Consider the following 21,735-nt stretch of genomic DNA (forward strand, 5'->3'; position numbering starts at 1 on the left):
TTATATACCCACCCTAAAAATATAAAATATAAAAAACATTTTAAAACAATAATGATTACCCCATCATTTACAGCTAGCTATCATTCAGAGTAACATTTTAAAGTGTCTTCTCAGTCTTATAAATGTGTTTGTGAACAAACACACACACAATCTTCTTACTTTACCTACAGTTTTGTAATTCTCCTATTACAACATTTCATGAATAATTTTCCATTTAACCTTGATTTCTAATTATTATTATTATATTTAAAATATCCCTTATGTTTATTTGGCACATAATAGATTTCATGACATTTTATTTGACCTTTGCAACAACACTGTCAGACAGAAATGATATCATTTTGCAGAGAAGGTCACTAAAGTTCAGAAAAGTGGTGCCAACTGCCTAATGATATGAATCTGGAAAAGGGCAGAACCAAGAATGAAGCCCAGGTGTGTCTTGACAATGGCTGACACTTCTAACCAATATGATGTCCAGAGGTAAAGCTACTAAAGGTCTGAGTCAATGGGTAGTGGTTCCTATTGGAGTTCAGGGGGACCATCAGTTTGATCTGGGATGGTCAAAGAAGACCTTGCTGGGCAGGAAATATGTGATCTGGTCGTGGGAGGTGGCTAGAATTCAAACAGGCAAAAACGACAGCAGATAGTTTTCTAGTCAGGGAAAATTCCAGAAGCACAGCTATAGTAATGGCAATGCTCAAGGCAGAACTGATCCTGTGACAGAGTATTGTCTAGCTGTGCTAGGCTGGGTAGAGTGGAAATAAAGCAAAAAGGCAGCAACAATGGCCAATTTGATCATTTTCCAGTGGTGACAAGTGGGCTATGGCCACATTGGTGAAGGTTTATGCTATTTCAAGATCTACCTGGAACCACCTAGTGGCTTCACAAGGTTTTACTGGGCAAACCTGAGCAAATACTCAGGTAGAACCACCTTGCCCATTACTTGAGATTGTAAGTGGCAGAGCCAGGACTTGAATCCAAGTATTGTATTTCCAAACCTGCTCGCTCTCTCTCTCTCTCTCTCTCTCTCTCTCTCTCTCTCTCTCTCACTCTCTCTCTCTTTCTCTCTCTCTCCCCCTCCCTCCCTCCCTTCCACTCTCTAAAAAAAATTAATAGAAAAAATATACTCCAGAAAAAAATGGCGGCAGAGTGAACGGAGCTACACAGACCGTTTCCCAGAACCAAACTGGAATTATAACTATAACACAGACAAATCGACGGGAAAAATCAACAAAAAGCAGCTTGCGAGGACCATACAACGAGAGACACTGACTCCATCCCCGTAGGCTTGCAAAGGCGCGAGACGGGGGCCGGGAGCCCACGGTCGGCAGCTCGGCAGCGGCCTTAGCTGGGACCAGCGCCCTCGGGTCACACTCCCAGGCGGCTCCACAGCGTAGACCCCGGACAGAGGCTGAAACAGCCACAGCCACTCACCTTGGGCTCCGGCAGAGGGAGGGCGGACTGGACTGGAACTGCGTCGGGACATTCGTGGTTTGGAGGGCGCTCAGAGCATTGGCTGAGTGCAGCCACTCAGGACTGTGGCCACATTGCTCCTTCCCAGGGCTTTGAGGAGAGGCAGCAGCCCCTCCCTCAGAGATCCAACCCCACCTTGTGGGCCACTGAAGTGCTAATTGAGGCTCACTAACAATCAGCCTCTGCCCCACCCTCGGGAAATCCCCTTGTGCTAATCACCTAAGGGAGCTTTTCAATCAACTGGCAACCCAAAACTCATCAAGTAAACTAGACTGCTAGCCTCCAGGCAAAAAGCTAGAGGATAACAGTACGTTTCCTGGGCTGGCAACTTTAACCAGGAAAGTAAGACTTGACAGTGGTGTTCAACGTGGGTCCTCCCTCGCTCATCTAAACAAAGGAGAGGGAGCCACAAACAGCAGAACAGCAACACCCACAGGGAAAACTTGACAGGCTCCAAAGCCCACAGCAATAGCCAAAATGATGAAACACAGAAACAAAAGCCAAATGAAAGAGCAAGAGACCTCCACCGAAGATGAGATCAATGTGGAGCAATTAGGCATGTTAACAGAGCTAGAATTCAGAGCCATGATCTTGAGGAAGCTGAACAGCATGAGTAAGGACATAGAGACAATGAAAATAAGCCAATTGGAAATTAAAAACCAACAAGAAGAGATAAAAAATAACATATCAGAAATGAAAAACACATTAGAAGGTTTAAAAAGCAGAGTGGATGAAGCTGAGGACCGGATCAGTGAATTAGAAGACAGGGTAGAAAAAATCAACCAATCAGAAAAACAAAAGGAAAAAACTATTAAAAAACAGGAAGACAGCTTAAGAGAACTATGAGACAACTGGAAACGTAATAATATTTGCATCATAGGAGTCCCTGAAGAAGAAGAAAATGAGCAAGGGATAGAGAATATATTCAAAAAAATAATGACAGAAAACTTCCCTAATTTGGTGAAGGAAGAAGGCATTCAAGTTCAAGAAGCACAGAGAGTCCCAAGTAAGAAGAACCCAAACAGGCCCACACCAAGACACATAGTAATCAAAATGCCACAAATTAAAGACAAAGAGAGAATCCTAAAAGCAGAAAGAGATAAGTAACAGGTTACCCACAAGGGTAACCCCATAAGGCTCTCAGCTGACTTCTCACAAGAAACACTACAGGCCAGAAGAGAATGGCATGAAGTAATCAAAGTCATGAAACACAAGAATCTGAATCCAAGACTACTCTACCCAGCAAGGCTATCATTCAAAATAGAAGGTCAAATAAAGAGCTTCCCAGACAAAAAAAGGCTAAGGGAATATATTAGCACCAAACCAGCACTGCAAGAAATGTTAAAAGGACTGCTGTAATTAGCAGTAGAAATGGGAAGAAAAATAGAACCACACTAAACAAAAATGGCAATAAATAAGTACATATCAATAATCACCTTAAACGTTAATGGATTGAATGCTCCCATAAAAAGACACAGAGTAACTGATTGGATAAGAAAGCATGACTCATCTATATGTTGTTTACAAGAGACCCACCTCTCAACAAAAGACTCACATAGGTTGAAAGTGAAGGGATGGAAACAAATTTTCCAAGCAAATGGAAAGCACAAAAAAGCTGGGGTAGCAATTCTCATATCTGATAAAATAGATTTCAAAATGAAGAGCATAACTAGAGACAAAGACGGCCACTACATAATATTGAAAGGATCTATCCAACAGGAAGTTATAACCTTGATAAACATATATGCACCCAATATAGGAGCACCAAAATATATTAAAAATCTTCTGGAGGACTTCCAAGGAGAAATCAACAACAATACAATCATAGCAGGGGACTTAAACACCCCGTTGACAACACTGGATAGATCCTCTAGGCAAAAAATGTGCAAGGAAACAGAGACTCTAAATGATGCACTAGACCAAATGGATTTAATAGATATCTACAGAGAATTACACCCCAAAACTACAGAATTCACATTCTTCTCAAGTGCACATGGGACATTCTCAAATATAGACCACATGATAGGACACAAACTAAATCTCTACAAGTTCAAGAAGATTGAAATCATATCAAGCATCTTCTCAGATCACAATGGCATGAAACTAGAAATCAATTGCAACAAGAACATGCAAAGAATTTTCAACACATGGAGGCTAAATAGCATGTTATTAAACAATGAATGGGTCACCGTGGAGATCAAGGAAGAAATTAAAAACTTCCTGGAATCCAATGAAAATGAACACACAACAACACAAAATATATGGGATGCAGCGAAAGCAGTGCTGAGAGGGAAGTTCATAGCACTACAGGCTTACCTCAAAAAACAAGAAAAATTTCTAATTCACTGTCTAACCTCACAACTTAAAGAATTAGAAAGCAAACAAAAAGAAAACCCCAGAGCAAGTAGAAGGAAGGAAATAGTAAAGATCAGAGCAGAAATAAATGACATAGAGACCAAAAAAACAATTCAAAGGATCAATGAAACAAAGAGCTGGTTTTTCGAAAAGATAAACAAGATTTATGGACCCTTAGCTAGACTCACCAAGAAACAAAGAGAGAGAACCCAAATACACAAAATCAGAAATGAAAGAGGAGAAGTAACAACCAACACCATGGAAATACAAAAGATCGTTAACAACTACTACGAACAACTATATGGCAACAAATTCGACAATCTAAGCGAAATGGACAAATTTCTAGAAACACACAGTCTCCCAAAACTATTCCCGGAAGAGATAGAAAACTTGAACAGACCAATAACAGCTAAGGAAATTGAAGAGGTTATCAAGACTCTCCCAGCAAACAAAAGCCCAGGCCCAGATGGCTTCACGGGGGAGTTTTACCGAACATTCAAAAAAGAACTAACACCCATTCTCCACAAACTCTTTCAAAAAATTCAAGAAGAAGGAAGACTTCCAAACATGTTCTATGAAGCCAGCATAATTCTAATTCCAAAACCAGAAAAAAGACACTACAAAGAAAGAAAACTACAGGCCAATATCCCTGATGAACATAGACGCCAAAATCCTGAACAAAATATTAGCAAATTGGATCCAGAAATACATCAAAAAAATTATTCACCATGACCAAGTGGGATTCATTCCAGGGATGCAAGGCTGGTACAATATTCGCAAATCAATAAACGTGATACACCACATAAACAAAATGAAGAATAAAAACCACATGATCATATCAATAGATGCTGAAAAGGCATTCGACAAAATCCAGCATCCATTTCTGAAAAAAAAATGCTCAGCAATGTAGAAACAGAAGGATCATATCTTGACATAATAAAGGCCATATATGAAAGACGTACAGCCAACATCACACTCAATGGACAGAAACTAAAAACATTTCCATTAAGAACAGGAACAAGACAGGGATGTCCACTTTCGCTACTCTTATTTAACATTGTACTGGAAGTCCTAGCCTCAGCAATCAGACATGAAGAAAAAATAAAAGGGATCCAAATTGGAAAGGAGGAAGTGAAACTGTCATTATTTGCAGATGACATGATATTGTACATAGAAAACCCTAAAGACTCCATCAAAAATCTATTAGTCTTAATAAATGAATTTGGCAAAGTAGCAGGATACAAAATTAATGTCAAGAAATTGACGGCATTCTTGTACACCAATGATGAACTCACAGAAAGAGAAACTGAAAAAACAATCCCATTTACCATCGCGCCAAAAAAATTACGATACCTAGGAATAAACTTAACCAAAGAAGTAAAGGACCTATTTGCAGAAAACTACAGGTCATTGAAAAAAGAAATAGAGGAAGATATAAAAAAGTGGAAGAACATACCCTGTTCATGGATTGGAAGAATTAACATCATTAAAATGTCCATACTACCCAAAGCAATCTACAGATTCAATGCAATCCCCATCAAAATACCGACATATTTCATAGAACTAGAACAAATACTTCAAAAGTTCATATGGAACCAAAAAAGACCCCGAATAGCCACAGCAATCTTGAAAAAGAAGAATAAAGTAGGTGGGATCACAATACCAGATATCAGGTTATACTACAAAGCAACTGTAACCAAAACAGCCTCATACTGGCACAAGAACAGGCATATAGACCAGTGGAACAGAACTGAAAACCCAGAAATGGACCCAAGGCAATATGCTCAATTAATATTTGACATAGGTGGCAAGAGCATACAGTGGACTAAGGACAGCCTCTTTAATAAATGGTGTTGGGAAAATTGGACAGCTACATGCAAAAAAATGAAACTAGACCATCAACTGACACCATACACAAAAATAAACTCAAAATGGATAAAAGACTTAAATGTGACCCTTGAATCCATAAAAATTCTAGAAGAAAATGTAGGCAACAAAATTTCGGACATCATACGCAGCAGAATTTTCACTGATACATCACCTAAGGCAACAGAAATAAAGGAGAAAATGAACACATGGGACTACATCAAACTAAAAAGCTTCTGCACAGCAAAAGAAACTATCATCAAAATGGAAAGGCAACCCACTGTATGGGAGAACATCATTGCCAATGATGTATCAGATAAGGGGTTAATCTCCAATATATATAGAGTGCTCATACAACTCCACAAAAGGAAGACAAAGAACCCAATTAAAAAATGGGCAGAGGAGCTGAATAGACACCTCTCCAAACAGGACATACAAATGGCCAAAAGACATATGAAGAAATGCTCAACATCACTAATCATCAGAGAGATGCAAATTAAAACAACAATGAAGTATCACCTCACACCTGTAAGAATGGCCGCCATCAACAAATCATCAAACAACAAGTGTTGGTGAGGGTGTGGAGAAAAGCGAACTCTAATACACTGCTGGTGGGAATGCAGACTGGTGCAGCCGCTATGGAAAACAATATGGTGCAACCTCAAAAAATTAAAAATTGAACTTCCATTTGACCCAGTGATCCCACTGCTGGGAATATACCCTAAGAAGCCTGAAACACCAATCAGGAAGAATATATGTACCCCCATGTTCATAGCAGCACTATTTACAATAGCTAATATCTGGAAACAGCCCAAGTGTCCACCAGTAGACGAATGGATAAAAAAGTTGTGGTACATATACACAATGGAGTACTATGCAGCGGTAAGAATGAAAGATCTCTTATCCTTTGAGACGACATGGAGGGACCTGGAAAGTATTATCCTAAGTGAAAGAAGCCAAGCAGAAAAAGACAAATACCACATGATCTCACTTATATACGGAATATAATGAACATAACAGTCTGAGGAATACAGTAGATCCAGACACATGGAAGTAGGGCACAGACTGACATCCCTCAGAAGAGGGGATGGGGGGTGGGGGGGGTGGGAAGAGATAAACCACAGAACTTATATGCATGTATGCATGACCAATGAACATGGACAACTAAGCCGGGGACGGGGCGGAGGTGGGGTGGGGTGGGGGGTGCCAATGGGGTAAAAAGGTAAAATATCTGTAACAATAAAATAAATAAAAATTCATAAAAAAAATCATCAAACAACAAGTGTTGGCGAGGGTGTGGAGAAAAGGGGACTCTAGTACACTGCTGGTGTGAATGCAGACTGGTGCAGTCACTATGGAAAACAATATTGTGTTACCTCAAAAAATTAAAAATTGAGTTTCTATTTAACCCAGTGATCCCACTTCTCAGAATATACCCTAAGAAGCCAGAAATACCAATCAGAAAGAATGTATGTGCACCCATGTTCATAGCAGCACTTCTTTCAATAGCTAAGATCTGGAAACAGCCCAAGTATCCATCAGTAGACAAATAGATAAAAAAGTGTGGTACATATATATACACAATGGATGGCTATGCAGCTGTAAGAAAGAAAGATCTCTTATCCTTTTAGACAACATGGAGGGACCTGGAGAGTATTATCTTAAGTGAAACATGCCAAGCAGAGAAAGACAAATATCATGTGATCTCACGTATTTGTGGAATATAATGAACATAAGAGTCTGAAGAACAGGGTAGACCCAGAGATGTGGAAGTAGAGTACAGACTGACAACGCTCAGAAGAGGGGATGCGGGGAGGAAAGAGATAAACCACAAAACTTATATGCATGTACACATACCAATGGACATGGACAACAAAGCTGGGGATGGGATGTGGGTGAAGGGGAGCAGGGTGTCAATGGGAAAAAAAGGAGAAACTTTTGTAACAAAAAGAAATTAATAAAATAAAAGAAATTAAAAATGGAAGTGCCATTTGACCCAGTGGTCTCACTTTTAGAAATATATCCTAATAAGCCTGAAACACCAATCAGAAAGAATATATGCACCCCTATGGTCATAGCAGAACTATTTAAAATAGCTGAGATCTTCCAAAGATGGCAGCAGGCAGGACCAGAGAGAGGGCGAGTGTGTGAAAGAGTGAGCGAGTGTGTGAAAGAGTGTGAGTGGACATGAAGATGGATGACCATATCCGAGCAGTGCAGAGACACAGAGCAGAAAGTTCCTGTGCTGTGAATGGGAGCATCCAGCTACCATGGTAAGCGGCCCTTCAGGGCACTTCTCCCTGTGCCTCGGGGAGGTCCCACCACTTTGAAAGATCCCAGGTCCTCCCTGGGAGGAGGCAGTGGGAGCAGCTAGGGCCCAGCAACCTAAGCCCACCAGTGCACCTGGCACTATCAGACCAGTGGACACTCTGTGTCAACAAAGACCAGTGCACAGTAGTGGAGCTTCCAAGGTGCCAGTCATGGAAGCCTCAGACAGCCCGAAGCCAAGCACCATCCCCCATAGTAGCAGCCTGATCAGAGTCAAGATGTACCCCCAGCAACAGAGGCTGGGCAGCAGACATCCATCCCCAGGCAGCAGAAGCACAGACCAGCACCTGAGACCCATCCCCAAAAACTACAACAAAAGCTGAGCAGGACTTGAGCCCCACAGGGCAGCAGAACTTCCCAGCCACCAGCAGCAGTACCTGGGGCTCCCCAGAGGCCTGTGTAGTCCAGTAGCTTACAAGAGCAGTGGGAAGCCTAAGTCCAAGAGAGACTGGTGCTATCCAGCTGCCCTCCTACTAGACCTGCAGGGTTCGGGGGCACAAGAGAGGCCTCTGTGACCCAGCAAGGACTGTGCAATCTAATTACTCAAGGGACTTGGGGGTGCTAAAGTACCAGAGAGGCCTGTGCAACCCAGAATTGACTGTGCAATCTAGTTACCCCCAGGACCTGCATGGTGCTGAAGCACCAGAGAGGCCTGTACGACCCAGCAGGGAGTGTGTGATCTAGTTACCCACAGGGCCTGTGGGGTGCTGAAGTCCAGAGAGTCCTGCGCAACCCAGCAGGGACTGTGCCATTCAGTTACCCGGGAAACCAGCAGGGTACTGAAGCACCTGAGAGGCCTGTGTGACCCAGCAGGGAATGTGCCATCCAATTACCCACTGGACCTGCAGGGTGCTGAAGCACCAGAGAGGCCTGTGCGACCCAGCAGCCCATAACATTGGCATAGAGACCAGTCCCAAAGGGACAGTGTGATCCACTTACCTATAGGACCTGCAGAGTGCTGGGACACCAAGAAGGCCTGTGCGACCCAGCAGCGCACAAGAGAGGCACAGAAGATGTGAAAAATGGAGGCAGAGTGAATAGAAGCTACACAGAGGATCTCCCAGGACCAAATGGGAATTACAATTAAAATAAAGACAAATTTTCAGAGAAAAGCAGCAGGACAGGACGATATAACCAGGGACACTGGTAGGATCTACAGAGGAACAAGAAGGTGGTGAACTGGGAGCCCATGGACAGCAGCAGTCTTACCTGTGAGCAGCGCTCCTGGAGAATAAAGACCAACCCCACTCCACAGAGCAGAGAACCAGGCAGAGCACTAAAATAGACACAGCCACTCACGTGGGGGCAACCACAGAGGGAGGGCAGACTGGGCTGGAACTCTGTGGGGACACCAGAGAATGGAGGGCACTTGGACTTTTTGCTCAGTTGCAGCCACAAAGGACAGAAGTCAGTGTTCTCCTTCCCAGAGCTATGGGGGAAAGCGGCAGCCCCCCTCAGAGAGTCAGGCTTTCCCAGGTGAGGCAAAGAAATGCAAATTGAGGCTCATGAATATCCAGTATCTATCCCACCCTCTGGAAATCCTCTTATGCAGAATGCCAGGGCTGCATTCAAATGCACTGAGTAACTGAGACTATTAACAACCAAGAAAAAGCAAGAGGATAACTGAACATTTCCTGAGCTTGCAAATCTACCCAGGAAAGTAAGATTTGACAGTGGTGTTTAACATGAGCCCACCCAGGGTCATCCAAACTTAGGAGAGGGAGACACAAACAGCAGAATACCAACACCCACAGGGAAAATTTGGAAGGCTCCAAAACCCACTGAGATAGCCAAAATGGTGAAACAAAGAAATAAATCCAAAATGAAAGAGCAAGAGAACTCTATCGAAGATGAGATCAGCCCTGGCCGGTTTGGCTCAGCGGTTAGAGCGTCGGCCTGCGGTCCGGAGAGACCCGGGTTCGGTTCCCGCTAAGGGCATGTACCTCGGTTGCAGTTTGTCCCCGGCCCTGGTGGGTCGTGCGGGTGGCAGCCACTCGATGTGTCCCTTCACGTCGATGTTTCTGTTTCTCTCTCCCTTCCTCTCTCTCTCTCCCACTCTATCTGTACAAAAAAATGGAAAAATATCCTCGGGTGAGGATAAAAAAAAAAAAAAAAAAAAAAAGAAGATGAGATCAATGAAATTCAGCTAAGCAAATTATCAGAGGTACAGTTCAGAGCCATGATCTCGAGGAAGCTCAACAGCATGCGTAAGAACATCAGCACCATGAGTAAAGATACAGAAATATTGAAAACCAACCAGTGGAAATGAAGCATGACATAGCAGAAATTATGAATACATTGGAAGTACTAACAGGCGGAGTAGAGGAAGCTGAGGACCGGATCAGTGAATTAGAAGACAAAGTAAAAAAAAATCAACCAATCAGAAAAACAAAAGGAAAAAACAATGAAAAAACAGGAAGAGAGCTTAAGAGAACTGTGGGAAAAATGGAAACGTAATAACATTCGCATCATAGAAGTCCCCAAAGAGGAAGAAAATGGGCAAGGGTTAGAAAATATATATGAAGAAATAGTGACAGAAAACGTTCCTGACTTGGTGAGGGAAGAAGGCATTGAAGTTCAAGATGCACAGAGAGCCCCAAGTAAGAAATTCCAAAAGAGGCCCACATCAAGACACATAGTAATTAAAATGCTGAAAATTAAAGACAAAGAGAGAATCCTAAAGGCAGCAAGACATAAGCAACAGGTACCTACAAAGGACACCCCATAAGGCTCTTAGCTGACTTCTCAACAGAAACACCAGAGGCCAGAAGTGAGTGGCATGAAGTAATCAAGGTCATGAAAAACAAGGCTCGGAATCCAAGACTACTCTATCCAGCAAGGCTGTCATTCAAAACAGAAAGTCAAATAAAGAACTTTCCTGACAAAAAAAGGCTAAGGGAATATATTAACACCAAACCATCACTGCAAGAAATGCAATGAATGCTGTAATTAGTAGAAGGAATAGAAAGAATAATAGAACCACACTAAACAAAAATGGCAATAAAGAAGTACATATCAATTATCACCTTAAATGTGAATGGTTTGAATATTCCGATAAAAAGACATAGAGTAGCTGACTGGATAAGAATGCATGACTCACATATGCGTCGTTTACAAGAAGCCCACCTCACAACAAAAGACTCACTAAGTTGAAAGTGAAGAGATGGAAAACAATCTTTCAAGCACACAGAAACAAAAAAAGCTGGGGTAGCAATACTCATATCTGATAACATAGATTTCAAAATGAAGACCATAACTAGAGACAAAAAAGGACACTACATAATTTTGAAAGTATCAATCCAACAGGAAGATACAACCTTGGTACACATATATGCACCCAATTTAGAAACACCAACATATATTAAAAATCTTTTGGAAGACTTCAAAGGAGAAATCAACATCAATACAATCATAGCAGGGGTCTTCAATACCTCGCTGACATAACTGGAAAGATCTTATAGACAAAAAATTAACAAGAAAACACAGACTCTAAATAAAGGGCTAGATCAAATAGATTATATATATATATATATATATATATATATATATATATATATATATAGAGAGAGAGAGAGAGAGAGAGAGAGAGAGAGAGAGAGAGAGAGAGAGCATTACACCCCAAAACCGTAGAATTCACATTCTTCTCAAGTGCACATAGGACATTCTCAAAGATAGACCACATGTTAGGATAAAAACTAAGTCTCGCCCTGGCCAGTTTGGCTCAGCGGTTAGAGCGTCGACCTGCGGTCCGGAGAGACCTGGGTTTGGTTCCCACTAAGGGCACATACTTCGGTAGCAGTTTGTCCCAGTCCCTGGTTGGTCATGCGGGTGGCAGCCACTCGATGTGTCCCTTCACATCGATGTTTCTCTCTCTCTCTCCCTTCCTCTCTCTCCCTCCCACTCTTTCTGTACAAAAAATGGAAAAATATCCTCGGGTGAGGATTAAAAAAAACAAAAACAAAACTAAGTCTCCACAAGTTCAAGAAAATTTAAATCATATCAAGCATCTCCTTAGATCACAATGTCATTAAACTATAAATCAATTGCAACAAGAACATGCAAAGAAATTTGAACACATGGAGGCTAAATAGCATGTTATTGAACAATGAATGGGTTACCATGGAGATCAAGGACGATACTAAAAAATTCCTGGAAACCAATGAGAATGAACACACAACCACACAAAATCTATGGGATACAGCGAGAGCAGTTCTGAGAGGAAAATTCATAGCACTACAGGCCTACCTCAAGCAGCAAGAAAAATTTCTAATAGACTATCTAACCTCACAACTTAAAGAACTAGAAACCAAGCAAAAATAAAACCCCAGAGCAAGTGGAAGGAAGGAAATAGTAAAGATCAGAGCTGAAATAAATGACATGGAGACCAAAAAAACAAAAAAACAAAAAAACAAAACAAATTCAAAGGATCAATGAAACAAAGAGCTGCTTCTTTAAAAAGATAAACAAGATTGATGGTCCATTAGCTACACTAACCAAGAAACAAAGAGAGCGAACCCAAATATACAAAATCAGAAATAAAAGAGGAGAAATAATAACTGATACCACAGAAGTACAAAGTTGTAAACAGATATTATGAACAATTATATGGCAACAAATTTGACAATCTAAGTGAAATGGACAAAATCTAGAAACACACAGTCTCCCAAAACTGGACCGGGAAGAGTTAGAAAACATGAACAGACCAATAACAACTAAGGAAATTAAAGAGGTAATCAAGACTCTCCCAGCAAACAAAAGCCCAGGCCCGGATGGCTTCACGAGGGAGTTTTACAGAACATTCAAAGAAGTACTAACACCCATTCTCCTCAAACTATTTTAAAAATTCAAGAAGAAAGAAGACTTCCAAACTCGTTTTATGTGGCCAGCATAATTCTAATTGCAATCCCAGAAAAAGATACTACAAAGAATATAAACTACAGACCAATATCCCTGATGAACATAGATGCCAAAATCCTGAGCAAAATACTAGCAAATTGGATCCAGCAATACATCGAAAAAATTATTCAACATTACCAAGTGCGATTCATCCCAGCGATGCAAGGCTGACACAATATTCACAAATCAATAAATGTGATACACCACATAAACAAAATTAAAGATACAAATCATATGATCATATCCATAGACGCTGAAAAAGCATTTGACAAAATCCAGCATCCATTTCTGATAAAAACGCTCAGCAATGTGGGAATAGAGGGATCATATTTTGACATAATAAAGGCCATATATGACAGACAACAGCCAACATCATACTCAATGGGCCAAAACTAAAAGCAATTTCCTTAAGAACAGGAACTAGACAAGGATGCCCACTTTCCTCACTCTTATCTGACATAGTACTGGAAGTCCTAGCCACAGCAATTAGACATGAAGAAAAAATAAAAGGGATCCAAATTGGAAAGGGGGAAGTGAGACTGGCATTATTAGCAGGTGACATGATACTATACATAGAAAACCCCAAAGACTCCATCAAAAATTTACTAGACTTAATAAATGAATTTGGCAACATAGCATGATACAAAATTAACACCAAAAAATCAATGGCATTCTTATACACCAATGATGGACTCACAGAAAGAGAAACTAAAAAAAAATCCCAGTTAAGATTGTGGCAAAAAACTTAAGATACCTGGAAATAAACTTAACCAAAGAAATGAAGGATGTATTCACAGAAAACTACAGGTCATTGAAAAAAAGAAATAGAGGAAGATATAAAAAAGTGGAAGCACATACCTTGTTCATGGATTGGAAGAATTAACATCATTAAAATGTCCATACTACCCAAAGCAATCTATAGATTCAATGCAATCCCCATCAAAATACCAACGACATACTTCACAAAACTAGAACAAATATTTCAAAAGGTCATATGGAACTAAAAAAGACCTCGAATAGCCACAGCAATCTGGAATAAAAAAGAACAAAGTTGGAGGGATCACATTACCAGATTTCAGGTTATACTACAAAGCCACTGTGATCAAAACAGCCTGGTACCGGCACAAGAACAGGCACACAGATCAATGGAACAGAATAGAGAGCTCAGAAATAGATCCAAGGCAATATGCTCAATTAATATTTGGCAAAGGTGGCAAGAGCATACAATGGAGTAAAGACAGCTTCTTTAATAAATGGTGTTGTGAAAATTGGACAGCTACATGCAAAAATAATGAAACTAAACCGTCAACTTACACCGTACACAAGAATAAACTCAAAATGGATAAAAGACTTAAATGTAACTCATGAATCCATAAATATCCTAGAAGAAACTGTACGCAACAAAATTTCAGACTTCATACGCAGCAGAATTTTCACTGATCCATCACCTAGGCAACAGAAACAAAGGAGAAAATAAACACATGGGACCACATCAAACTCAAAATGTTCTGCACAGCAAAAGAAACAACCACCAAAATGGAAAGGCAACCCACTCTATGGGAGAGCCTAATTACCAATGATTCAAAGACAAGGGTTAATTTCCAATATACAGAAATGCTTATACAATCAACAAAAGGAAGACAAAAACAAATAAAAAATGGACAGAGGAACTAAATGATACCTCTCAAACAGGACATACAATGGTAAGAGACATATGAAAAAATGCTCAACATCACTATAACTCAGGGAGAGAGCAAATTAAGCAACAATGAGGTATCACCTCACAATCAGAATGGACCATCAACAATCATCAAACAAGTGTTCGGTGTGGAGATAAAGGGACTCTAGTACACTGCTGGTGGGAATGCAGACTGGTGCAGCAACTATGGAAAACAATATGGTGTTACCTCAAAAAATTAAAAATTAGTTGGAAAAGTGGCGGCGGAGTGAACGGAGCTACACAGACCGTCTCCCAGAACCAAACTGGAATTACAACTATAACACAGACAAATCGACGGGAAAAACCAACAGAAAAGCAGCTTGCGAGGACCATACAATGAGGGACACTGACTCCATCCCGGTAGGCTTGCGAAGGCGCGAGACGGGGCTGGGAGCGCACGGTCGGCAGCTCGGCAGCGGCCTTAGCTATAAGCGGCGCCCGCGGGTTACACTCCCAGGCGGCCCCACAGCGCAGCCGGGACAGAGGCTAAAATAGCCACAGCCACTCACCTTGGGCTCCGGCAGAGGGAGGGCAGACTGGACTGGAACTGTGTCGGGACACTCGGGGTTTGGAGGGCTCTCGGAGCTTTGGCTGAGTGCAGCCACTCAGGACGGTGGCCACATTGCTTCTTCCCAGGGCTCTGAGAGAGGCAGCAGCCCCTCCCTCGGAGATCCAACCCCACCCTGTGGGCCATTGAAGTGTTAATTGAGGCTCACTAAGGACCAGCATCTGCCCCACCCTCGTGAAAGCCCCTTGGCTGAGCACCAGAGGGAGTTTTTCAATCAACTGACAACCCAAAACTCATCAATTAACCTAGACTGCTAGCTTCCAGGCAAAAAGCTAGAGGATAACAGTACGTTTCCTGGGCTGGCAACTTTAACCAGGAAAGTAAGACTTGACAGTGGTGTTCAACGCGGGTCCTCCCTCGCTCATCTAAACACAGGAGAGGGAGCCACAAACAGCAGAACACCAACACCCACAGGGAGAACTTGACAGGCTCCAAAGCCCAGAGTGATAGCTAAAATGGTGAAACACAGAAACAGAAGCCAAATGAAAGAGCAAACCACCTCCACCGAAGATGAGATCAATGTGGAGCAATTAGGCATGTTAACAGAGCTAGAATTCAGAGCCATGATCTTGAGGAAGCTGAACAGCATGAGTAAGGACATAGAGACACTGAAAATAAGCCAAATGGAAATTAAAAACCAACAAGAAGAGATAAAAAATGACATATCCGAAATGAAAAACACATTGGAAGGTTTAAAAAGCAGAGTAGGGGAAGCTGAGGACCGGATCAGCGAATTAGAAGACAGGGTAGAAAAAATCAACCAATCAGAAAAACAAAAGGAAAAAACTATTAAAAAACAGGAAGACAGCTTAAGAGAACTATGGGACAACTGGAAACGTAATAATATTCGCATCATAGGAGTCCCCGAAGAAGAAGAAAAGGAGCAAGGGATAGAGAATATATTCAAAAAAATAGTGAGAGAAAACTTCCCTAATTTGGTGAAGGAAGAAGGCATTCAAGTTCAAGAAGCACAGAGAGTCCCAAGTAAGAAGAACCCAAACAGGCCCACACCAAGACACATAGTAATTAAAATGCCACAAATTAAAGACAAAGAGAGAATCCTAAAAGCAGCAAGAGATAAGCAACAGGTTACCTACAAAGGGAACCCCATAAGGCTCTCAGCTGACTTCTCACAAGAAACACTACAGGCCAGAAGGGAATGGCATGAAGTAATCAAAGTCATGAAAAACAAGAATCTGAATCCAAGACTACTCTACCCAGCAAGGCTATCATTCAAAATAGAAGATCAAATAAAGAGCTTCCCAGACAAAAAAAAGCTAAGGGAATACATTAGCACCAAACCAGCACTGCAAGAAATGTTAAAAGGACTGCTGTAATTAGCAGTAGAAATGGGAACAAAAATAGAACCACACTAAACAAAAATGGCAATAAATAAGTACATATCAATAATCACCTTAAACGTAAATGGACTGAATGCTCCCATAAAGAGACACAGAGTAGCTGATTGGATAAGAAAGCATGACTCATCTATATGTTGTTTACAAGAGACCCATCTCTCAACAAAAGACTCACATAGGTTGAAAGTGAAGGGATGGAAAAAAATTTTCCAAGCAAATGGAAAGCAAAAAAAAGCTGGGGTAGCAATTCTCATATCTGATAAAATAGATTTCAAAATGAAGACCATAACTAGAGACAAAGACGGCCACTACATAATATTGAAAGGATCTATCCAACAGGAAGATATAACCTTGATAAACATATATGCACCCAATATAGGAGCACCAAAATATATTAAAAATCTTCTGGAGGACTTCCAAGGAGAAATCGACAACAATACAATCATAGCTGGGGACTTCAACACCCCGTTGACAGCACTGGATAGATCCTCTAGGCAAAAAATTAGCAAGGAAACAGAGACTCTAAATGAAGCACTAGACCAAATGGATTTAATAGATATCTACAGAGAATTACAACCCAAAACTACAGAATACACATTCTTCTCAAGTGCACATGGGACATTCTCAAAGATAGACCACATGATAGGACACAAACTAAATCTCTACAAGTTCAAGAAGATTGAAATCATATCAAGCATCTTCTCAGATCATAATGGCATGAAACTAGAAATCAACTGCAACAAGAACATGCAAAGACATTTCAACACATGGAGGCTAAATAGCATGTTATTAAACAATGAATGGGTCACCGAGGAGATCAAGGAAGAAATCAAAAACTTCCTGGAAACCAATGAAAATGAACACACAACAACACAAAATCTATGGGATGCAGCGAAAGCAGTTCTGAGAGGGAAGTTCATAGCACTACAGGCCTACCTCAAAAAACAAGAAAAATTTCTAATTGACTGTCTAACCTCACAACTTAAAGAATTAGAAAGCAAACAAAAAGAAAACCCCAGAGCAAGTAGAAGGAAGGAAATAGTAAAGATCAGAGCAGAAATAAATGACATAGAGACCAAAAAAACAATTCAAAGGATCAATGAAACAAAGAGCTGGTTTTTCGAAAAGATAAACAAGATTGATGGACCCTTAGCTAGACTCACCAAGAAACAAAGAGAGAGAACCCAAATACACAAAATCAGAAATGAAAGAGGAGAAGTAACAACCAACACCACGGAAATACAAAAGATCGTTAACAACTACTATGAACAACTATATGGCAACAAATTCGACAATCTCAGCGAAATGGACAAATTTCTAGAAACACACAGTCTCCCAAAACTATTCCCGGAAGAGATAGAAAACTTGAACAGACCAATAACAACTAAGGAAATTGAAGAGGTAATCAAGACTCTCCCAGCAAACAAAAGCCCAGGCCCAGATGGTTTCACGGGGGAGTTTTACCGAACATTCAAAAAAGAACTAACACCCATTCTCCTCAAACTATTTCAAAAAATTCAAGAAGAAGGAAGACTTCCAAACACGTTCTATGAGGCCAGCATAATTCTAATTCCAAAACCAGAAAAAGACACTACGAAGAAAGAAAACTACAGGCCAATATCCCTGATGAACATAGATGCCAAAATCCTGAACAAAATACTAGCAAATCGGATCCAGAAATACATCAAAAAAATTATTCACCATGACCAAGTGGGATTCATTCCAGGGATGCAAGGCTGGTACAATATTCGCAAATCAATAAACGTGATACACCACATAAACAAAATGAAGAATAAAAACCACATGATCATATCAATAGATGCTGAAAAAGCATTCGACAAAATCCAGCATCCATTTCTGATAAAAACGCTCAGCAATGTAGGAATAGAGGGATCATATCTCGACATAATAAAGGCCATATATGAAAGACCTACAGCCAACATCATACTCAATGGACAGAAACTAAAAACATTTCCATTAAGAACAGGAACAAGACAGGGATGTCCACTTTCGCCACTCTTGTTTAACATTGTACTGGAAGTCTTACCCACAGCAATCAGACATGAAGAAAAAATAAAAGGGATCCAAATTGGAAAGGAGGAAGTGAAACTGTCATTATTTGCAGATGACATGATATTGTACATAGAAAACCCTAAAGACTCCATCAAAAATCTATTAGACTTAATAAATGAATTTGGCAAAGTAGCAGGATACAAAATTAACGTCAAGAAATCGACGGCATTCTTGTACATCAATGATGAACTCACAGAAAGAGAAACTGAAAAAACAATCCCATTTACCATCGCTCCAAAAAAATTACGATACCTAGGAATAAACTTAACCAAAGAAGTAAAGGACCTATTTGCAGAAAACTACAGGTCATTGAAAAAAGAAATAGAGGAAGATATAAAAAAGTGGAAGAACATACCCTGTTCATGGATTGGAAGAATTAACATAATTAAAATGTCCATACTACCCAAAGCAATCTATAGATTCAATGCAATCCCCATCAAAATACCAACGACATATTTCATAGAACTAGAACAAATACTTCAAAAGTTCATATGGAACCAAAAAAGACCCCGAATAGCCACAGCAATCTTGAAAAAGAAGAACAAAGTTGGAGGGATCACATTACCAGATATCAGGTTATACTACAAAGCGACTGTAACCAAAACAGCTTGGTACTGGCACAAGAACAGGCATATAGACCAGTGGAACAGAACTGAAAACCCAGAAATGGACCCAAGGCAATACGCTCAATTAATATTTGACAAAGGTGGCAAGAGCATACAGTGGAGTAAAGACAGCCTCTTTAATAAATGGTGTTGGGAAAATTGGACAGCTACATGCAAAAAAATGAAACTCGACCATCAACTTACACCATACACAAAAATAAACTCAAAATGGATAAAAGACTTAAATGTGACCCTTGAATCCATAAAAATTCTAGAAGAAAATGTAGGCAACAAAATTTCGGACATCATACGGAGCAGAATTTTCACTGATACATCACCTAAGGCAACAGAAATAAAGGAGAAAATGAACACATGGGACTACATCAAACTAAAAAGCTTCTGCACAGCAAAAGAAACGATCATCAAAATGGAAAGGCAACCCACTGTATGGGAGAACATCATTGCCAATGATGTATCAGATAAGGGGTTAATTTCCAATATATACAGAGAGCTCACACAACTCCACAAAAGGAAGACAAAGAACCCAATTAAAAAATGGGCAGAGGAGCTGAATAGACACCTCTCCAAACAGGACATACAAATGGCCAAGAGACATATGAAGAAATGCTCAACATCACTAATCATCCGAGAGATGCAAATTAAAACAACAATGAGGTATCACCTCACACCTGTCAGAATGGCCGCCATCAACAAATCATCAAACAACAAGTGTTGGCGAGGGTGTGGAGAAAAGGGAACTCTAATACACTGCTGGTGGGAATGCAGACTGGTGCAGCCGCTATGGAAAACAATATGGTGCTACCTCAAAAAATTAAAAATTGAACTTCCATTTGACCCAGTGATCCCACTGCTGGGAATATACCCTAAGAAGCCTGAAACACCAATCAGGAAGAATATATGTACCCCCATGTTCATAGCAGCACTATTTACAATAGCTAAGATCTGGAAACAGCCCAAGTGTCCACCAGTAGACGAATGGATAAAAAAGCTGTGGTACATATACACAATGGAGTACTATGCAGCGGTAAGAAAGAAAGATCTCTTATCCTTTGAGACGACATGGAGGGTCCTGGAAAGTATTATCCTAAGTGAAAGAAGCCAAGCAGAAAAAGACAAATACCACATGATCTCACTTATATACGGAATATAATGAACATAACAGTCTGAGGAATACAGTAGACCCAGACACATGGAAGTAGGGCACAGACTGACATCCCTCAGAAGAGGGGATGGGGGTGGGGGGGTGGGAAGAGATAAACCACAGAACTTATATGCATGTATGCATGACCAATGGACATGGACAACTAAGCCGGGGACAGGGTGGAGGGGGTGGGGTGGGGGGTGCCAATGGGGTAAAAAGGTAAAATATCTGTAACAAAAAAATAAATAAAAATTCATAAAAAAAAAAAAAAAAAAAAATTAAAGTGCTATTTGACCCAGTGTTCCCACTTCTAGAAATATACCCTAAGAAGCCTGAAACACCAATCAGAAAGAATATATGTACCCCCATGTTTTTAGCAGCACTATTTACAATAGCTAAGATCTGGAAACAGCCCAAATGTCCATCAGTAGACGAATGGATAAAAAAGCGATGGTATATATACACAATGGAGTACTATGCAGCTGTAAGAAAGAAAGATCTCTTATCCTTTCAGATGATATGGAGGGACCTGGAAAGTATTATCATAAGCGAAACAAGCCAAACAGGGAAAGACAAGTATCATAGTACCTCACCTATTTGTGGAATATAATGAACATAACAGTCTGAAGAACAGGGTAGTCCCAGAGACGTGGAAGTAGGGTATAGATTGACAATCCTCAGAAGAGGGGAGGAGATAAACTACAGAACTTATCTGCATGTTTGCATAACCAATGGGCATGGACAACAAAGCTGGGAAAAAGGCCGGGAGGGAGGAGGAGGAGTGTGTCAGTGGGGAGAAAAGGAGAAACATCTGTAACAAAAATAAATTAATTAATTAAAAATAAAAATAAATAAATAAAAGGTTTTCAAAGAAAAAAAGGGCAGAGGACGTAAAGAGATGCTTCTCTTAAAAGAATATACAAATGGCCAGGAGATATATGAAGTAATGCTCAATGTCACTAATCATCAGAGATGCAAATTAAAACAATCTCACACTTGCCAGAATGGCCGCCATCAACAAATCATCAAACAACAAGTATTGGCGAGGGTGTAGAAAAAATGGGATTCTAGTACACTGCTGGTGGGAATGCGGACTGGTGCAGCCACTATGAAAAACAGTTTGGTGTTTCTTCAAAAAATTAAAAATTGAATTCCCATTTGACCCAGTGATCTCACTTTTATAAATATACCCTAAGAAGCCTGAAACACCAATCAGAAAGAATATATGTACCCCTATGTTCATAGCAGCACTATTTGCAATTGTTGACTTTTGGAAACAGCCCAAGTGTCCATGAATAGATGAGTGGATAAAAAAGCTGTGGTACATATAC

At 40.5% G+C, this 21,735-nt stretch overlaps 1 protein-coding gene across 2 annotated transcripts in view; it reads right to left on the bottom strand.

Annotated features, from left to right (window-relative positions):
* The window catches only part of ARHGEF6 (Rac/Cdc42 guanine nucleotide exchange factor 6), a 293,880-nt gene that overhangs the window by 195,957 nt on the left and 76,188 nt on the right, over positions 1-21,735 (bottom strand). The window lies entirely within an intron of this gene.

The sequence above is a fragment of the Molossus molossus genome, unplaced genomic scaffold, assembly GCF_014108415.1.
Source record: "Molossus molossus isolate mMolMol1 unplaced genomic scaffold, mMolMol1.p scaffold_m16_p_2, whole genome shotgun sequence".
Classification (NCBI taxonomy): domain Eukaryota; kingdom Metazoa; phylum Chordata; class Mammalia; order Chiroptera; family Molossidae; genus Molossus; species Molossus molossus.